At 30.7% G+C, this 5906-nt stretch overlaps 1 protein-coding gene across 1 annotated transcript in view; it reads left to right on the top strand.

Annotated features, from left to right (window-relative positions):
• The first annotated feature begins 2398 nt into the window (after positions 1-2398).
• The window catches only part of LOC106106206 (glutathione S-transferase 1-1-like), a 12088-nt gene continuing 8580 nt past the window's right edge, over positions 2399-5906 (top strand). Inside the window, exon 1 of the mRNA XM_013286754.1 lies at positions 2399-2507. The gene's annotated coding sequence lies outside the window, so the exon portion shown is untranslated. The remainder of the gene's footprint in view (positions 2508-5906) is intronic.

Raw genomic sequence — 5906 nt, 5'->3', positions numbered from 1 at the left:
AGTAAAAAAATATTCACACAAAAAAAAATTTAACATTTCGGAAAAAAGCTGTATTTCTTATCCACTCTGCGCTTTTTTTGTTTACTTCTTTCCTGTGTAAATTTAATGTGCTTGCAATAACATTATCTTATTGTATTGATAACGGTAAATGGCAAAATTAATATCAGATACCTATGTTAATTTATAAAACAAAAATGATCGTAATTGATTACTAGCACACCTTTGTTTTTGTTACGAAAATAAACGAACAGTATAATCATGTTTTTTTTTTATTCTAACATTATGATGGTAATGTCATCCCTCTTGTAAGGTTGCACCAGCTTTTCGTCGTCAAGAATAATAACAATAAAAGAGCGTCTTTAATAATCTTCTCTGTTTACGAATTCAGTTGATTAAAACGTACCTAATCAGATAGATATTATTATCGACAAGTACGACTGAATACTACCTGGTTGTTTTTGATTGGAGAGGATGATTGCAAGTCATCAAGTGATGACCACCAACAGAAGTTTCATATCAAATGACATCAGCGCATGGATAACACGTAGCAAGCTGGTGATATCGGAGTAGATAGCTGAAAAGGATTTATTCTAAACGTTATCTGACTTTGCCTTCAAAATGACGTAATGCAATTGTGGAAGGCATTGGGGATGGAAGTTGCATAAAGGTGAACGAAGATGTAATCATTTAGTGAGCCTTCAGAGTATACACCTTTGACTAAACTATCGCACAACTGTTTAGTCTTTTTTAATTCTTATGAGCTTACGCAAGTACCCACACTACTTGATTTCTTGTTGTACAACTAAACAGTTGAATTGGCTATGAAACAATTGACAATCGCACAACAGTCGTGCGATAGTTTAGTCAAAGTTGTGCGAGCGCTCTTAAAATAGAGTCCGAACTATGTCTTTACAAATTGATGATACAGTTTGATGAATATTTCTAGTCAATTACGGTAACGCAAGAGTCAGCATTTATTTGTTTGTTTTTGGAAATGTAAAAGGAAAAGTATCTCGAACTCCCAGCCTCTAGACCGCAGGAATTTGAGTTCCAGAGATTATGCGGGGGAAAACGCAAATGAATCACTGTGACGTAGTAAATGTCTACGGTATACGTCATAAGTATAACATGTATCCGTGTTTATTAATGTCGAAATTAACGCTTATATGTATTGAATTTTTTTTTAGGTTAAGCATTTTAGCAATCAAAACGATTCAATTAAAAATCCTAAGTCCTTCATTAATCAATACATTTATGTATCTTTTCACAGTTATTTAGATTATTTAATTTATTTGGTTTTATATATCCGCTTACGTATTTCATTGTTAGAAACTAGGTCTAGGTTCTAAAGAATTGACCTAGCTGTATAGAGACCAGTCAAGCGAAGAAAGACTTCCTTTAATTTCTTGAGCAAAGCAACAGTTAATTGTATATGTTTAGTTCTTAATAATGTCTTCGATCACAGCAATTCCGTAGATCAAAGTGTTAAGTATTACCACAGATAATAAAATACTATACTTGTATTACTATTCTATTATTCTCGTAGGTTGTTTGATGAAAGAGGTCCCTGGTAACACACAGTATGAAGTGCCAGGGTTTTGTTACTCATGGGGAAAGAGCAGACAAACTATTATTTCTGGAAATAACGCTTTTAAATATATCATTCTACGAAACGGTTATATTGCCTGGATTTATTGACATTTTAACTCGTAAACATACTAACCATGAAATTATTCGGCATCATTTTTTTTATATTTATTTAAAAAAGCAGTACATCTAAAATAGGATAATTTGACTACATCTGTAATTTATTTAAATGTTATTACGTTTATTGATGTTTGCTGTGGAATAAATACTTGAGCACACTTTGAAGGTGAAATAATTCAGCTACAATTGCGAAAAGTAAACACAACGATAACAGAAAACAAACTAAATGCAATGTATGAACAGTGTTTAAATACTAGCAATAATCAGAAATGGTTAACACAGTTACTTTAGATCGACTTCCCAAAAGAAGGAGGAACTCAATTCGTCTGTATGTTTATTTTTTTTATATGTGTTATACCATAACTCCGCACTAGTGGACCGATTTTGATAATTCTCTTTTTATCCGAAAAGTAGTGCTTGCAGGTGGGTCCCATTTTTCGTTTGATTTTTGGAGTCAAAGACTACGACGTAGTTAAATAGTTTACCTCAAAATCGCGCAACGAAATTTGGGGTCTGGTAAATATATAGTCTTATGAAAGTTGAATTAAAAAATTTTATTCGTTGTTTACATAGGTATTTATAAGTATGTGATAAAACAATAAATCCTAAGATTAAGGTTGTCGTTATTAAACTGAAAAGATACTTGAATCAAAATCTAGATCAAAATGTGAGGAATCATTCAGTGTAAAGTTCAGTTCGCTCGAGTATAAAACAACAATCCTCCCTCTTTTGCCAGTTATTCTGCCCAATCGCTGGCGCTGGCTGCACGCTTGTTGACCTTTGTACAAACACAAAAAAATGTAAGTTTATTTTTTTATTCTTTAGGCATAGACAACTGATAACATACGGAAAGTTTCTTTTTTATATTTTTAATTGTGGTTAAAACTTTAGTATATTAATTAATGTATTCTAGAATATTTTTTTCTAATTTCCAAATTAAAATATAGTTACCGTACCCTAAAAAGTTTAGTAGCATTATAAACCGCGTTTAATATTCGTCGTAGTATTGCAAACATTAACTTTTTGTCGGTGTAAATAAATAAGCTCCCACTAGTTATAAGAGGTTATTTAAAATTCAACTGAACGTATTTATAGAATTATTTTTCATTTAGAAAAAGTTAATGTTTATTACATTTAGGTTAATTATTATGTTTTTAGTTATGTCAGTATAATCGAGGCTTACGTAATATTGAAGGATCCTTTAATGAAGAGATATCGTGTTTGCGTCGTTTATCATATTTGTGTGAGTGTTACAGGCAATACAAACACTACGAAACGGTTAATAAACGATTGTTTTTAGCGGCGTCTCTAAGTCTAGACAGCCACTATTGGATACAATACATTCCTAAAAGAGCAAAATACCGACTTAAACTTTAGTTTAATAAAATAATAATACAATTATTTTGTATCTGTACAAAGTATGTTTGCAGTTGTATCTTTAGATTGTATTATATCTTGAATGACTTGGAGTTTCTTCATATCTTTTATTGATATTAAAATCATATGTTACTTGTAGATAAGATTAACGTCATAGATTTATAACCTACTAGGTGTAACTTGCGACTTCGTCTGCATGAAATTAAGAAAAAAAACGACATCGAAAAAATATGGAATATGTCCAGTAGTTTTTGAGTTATTTCTAATACAAAGATACAAATCTTTCCTCTTTATAATATTAGAATAGATAGAAAATATAAACTTCAGCCTTTTCTTGGGAATAAAATTCTTAGTCACATCTCGACTAAATGTTTCCCTTTGGTCTGTTCGGCCTACCAATAAATCGGCCTAGTAGGAAATGTTTTCTTATTGGACAGAATGATTCTATAGATTTAATGGGAGTGATAAGGAAATAAGCACCTTGTTATTTTAGTAGTTCTACTTATATTTTTATTAATAACACAAATATATTTGGAATCTATTCCAAAGGTATTTCTTTGTTGTTCTTGCTTCTCTTAATAGCTCTATTGCTTCGATAATGTAGCATTAATTAACTAATCTATTCAGTTATTTAAAAATAATGAATAGCATGATGTTTGAAATTTTAAAATTGTTTCGTTTTTCCAGTTAGTAATTTTACATAAATGAGAAACGTTTCATTGAAAATACGTAAATTTTTTGTATGCGGTCGGTATTTTCCGTAGGATAATTAAATTTTGCAAGTCATCTTCCGTGATGTAATGTTAGCAAATGATAAAAACCAAATAAAACGATAAGAATGTTTCAACAGATGTTCTACAGAAGACATGTTTTATAATTATCCGCCTGAAAAAATATTGTGTCGATAGAAAAATAAAATTGTAGGATGTAATGGGTGTTTTCCATTGGGCAGATCGGCTGACTGATCTCAACGGGATTTTTTTCTAATCGCAAAAAAAAAGACAGTCAATTGATCGGTAGGCCGATCGACCGAATGGGAAATACCCAATGTAATTAATTATAAAGTTGTTCTGTGAACTCAGTTGTTTTAAATAGTTCTAATTTGAATAAGTAGATGTGACGCTTGGATAATAATTATATCCAGTTTCCATGCTATGTATAGTTACGATGCAAGGAAACTAACCTATAATTTGAAACTTTTGAAATTAAGCAAAAGCGTCGCTTGCTCAAAAAGACGCTGGGAGAACTGTGAAAAACAAAAAACATGTTTGAAACTGGTAATATTTGTAATTATAAGTTTCTATGTTGTAAAGAATTTCCACTATTTTCAAGTCGTTTAATATGCAAATAAGTGTTTGGACTAAATTGGGTAGCCAGTAAAAGCTTTGAGTTAAAATATTACTACTGACGGAAAAACATTCATTAGTCGCAAATATTGTACGAATGCCAAATTATTACTTTTACAGTCCAATTTATTGATACACTAGCTATGCGCGATTCGCTCGCGTGAAATTAAAAAAAAAAACAGTTAAAAACTACAGCCTGTGTTACTCATACATAAATTACCTTTCTTATGGTAAAGGAATTTCTAAAATCGGTCCAGTAGTTTTTGAGTTATCCCTATACATACAAAAGTACAAATCTTTCCTCTTTATAATATTAGTATAGATGTTGAAATCTATTATGTTATTAAATGATTGATGATAGAATAATGCTTCGTGTTGTGTACACCCAAAGTGTAATTTAGTTGAAAGCTCCATAGTTTGATTTGTTAAATAACTATGCCATAGCCATAGAAATAGAAAGGCGTAAATATCGGTCAAGGTAAAAGTCACGGCACGCAGGAAGTAATACAAGCTACAAATCGCTTAATGTAAAAAACTCATTCGTTCAAGAACACAATACAATCTAAAGAGCGAAACAACTATCAAGATAGAGAAAGAATAAGAAAAAATGATAGATCAATTAATGAATTAATCTTAAAAAATCTTTACAAATAATGTAGCATTTAAGCTTACGTAAAAACAATTAACTAAGAAATACCCAGGTTTGGATTAAAAAAATTGATAATGCAATATGCAAATCCTTATTTTGGCAATGAATTTAGTGAACTGTTTCAATTTTCGAGTTGTTATTTTCAAGAGGTCAATGTGCTTTTGAAACATAACCTCAAAGTCTAACAGGTTGCTTTGAATGCTATGCAAGAGTTACGGTCACATGATATCTGACAAAAGACTGATGCGACAAAGGGACTAGCCTGAGTGATATTTAATACTGCATCCTTTATTCTTCTATTGTGGTCTAACGGTACATTTTAGCCGTCCTGTTCATTATAAAACATTTTTTTTAAATTGATACTTTCATCTCAATCAAATAAAAAATCAATTTAATTCAATGTTTTTTTTTTATCTTTACAATTAATTTAGTTAGATCACTAGCTTTGAATAGTGACTCGTTTCGTTTATCTCTGTTTTAGAAAAGAGTTTTTTTCATAAATCTAAAATGAAATAAAACCAGTTCAATGTTCAATTTCAAATTGAAATTTTTACACTAAACTATTTTTCACTCATGAATATTAATTCCGTAGATATATATTAGTCATAACTGTAGCTGAGAACATGTTTTTACCTAAAGCAAACGTCCTTGTATCGACCCGACGCCAACAATGACTGAGCAGAATTTTGCTTATAACACTTGGGATTGTTTATTTATAGCACATTGATTTTTTAAAATTCCGGTTTGGTAACCTTGTGCCTGTCCTTGGAAATAAACGATATTGAATATTTTGAATGAGGAATTTTTCACTGATACTGGCTGAATTA

This window comes from Papilio polytes, unplaced genomic scaffold (genome assembly GCF_000836215.1).
Source record: "Papilio polytes unplaced genomic scaffold, Ppol_1.0 DF822289.1, whole genome shotgun sequence".
In the NCBI taxonomy this organism is placed as follows: domain Eukaryota; kingdom Metazoa; phylum Arthropoda; class Insecta; order Lepidoptera; family Papilionidae; genus Papilio; species Papilio polytes.
Note: the sequence above shows the minus strand (reverse complement) of the source record. Positions and strands in the feature narration are given on the sequence as shown.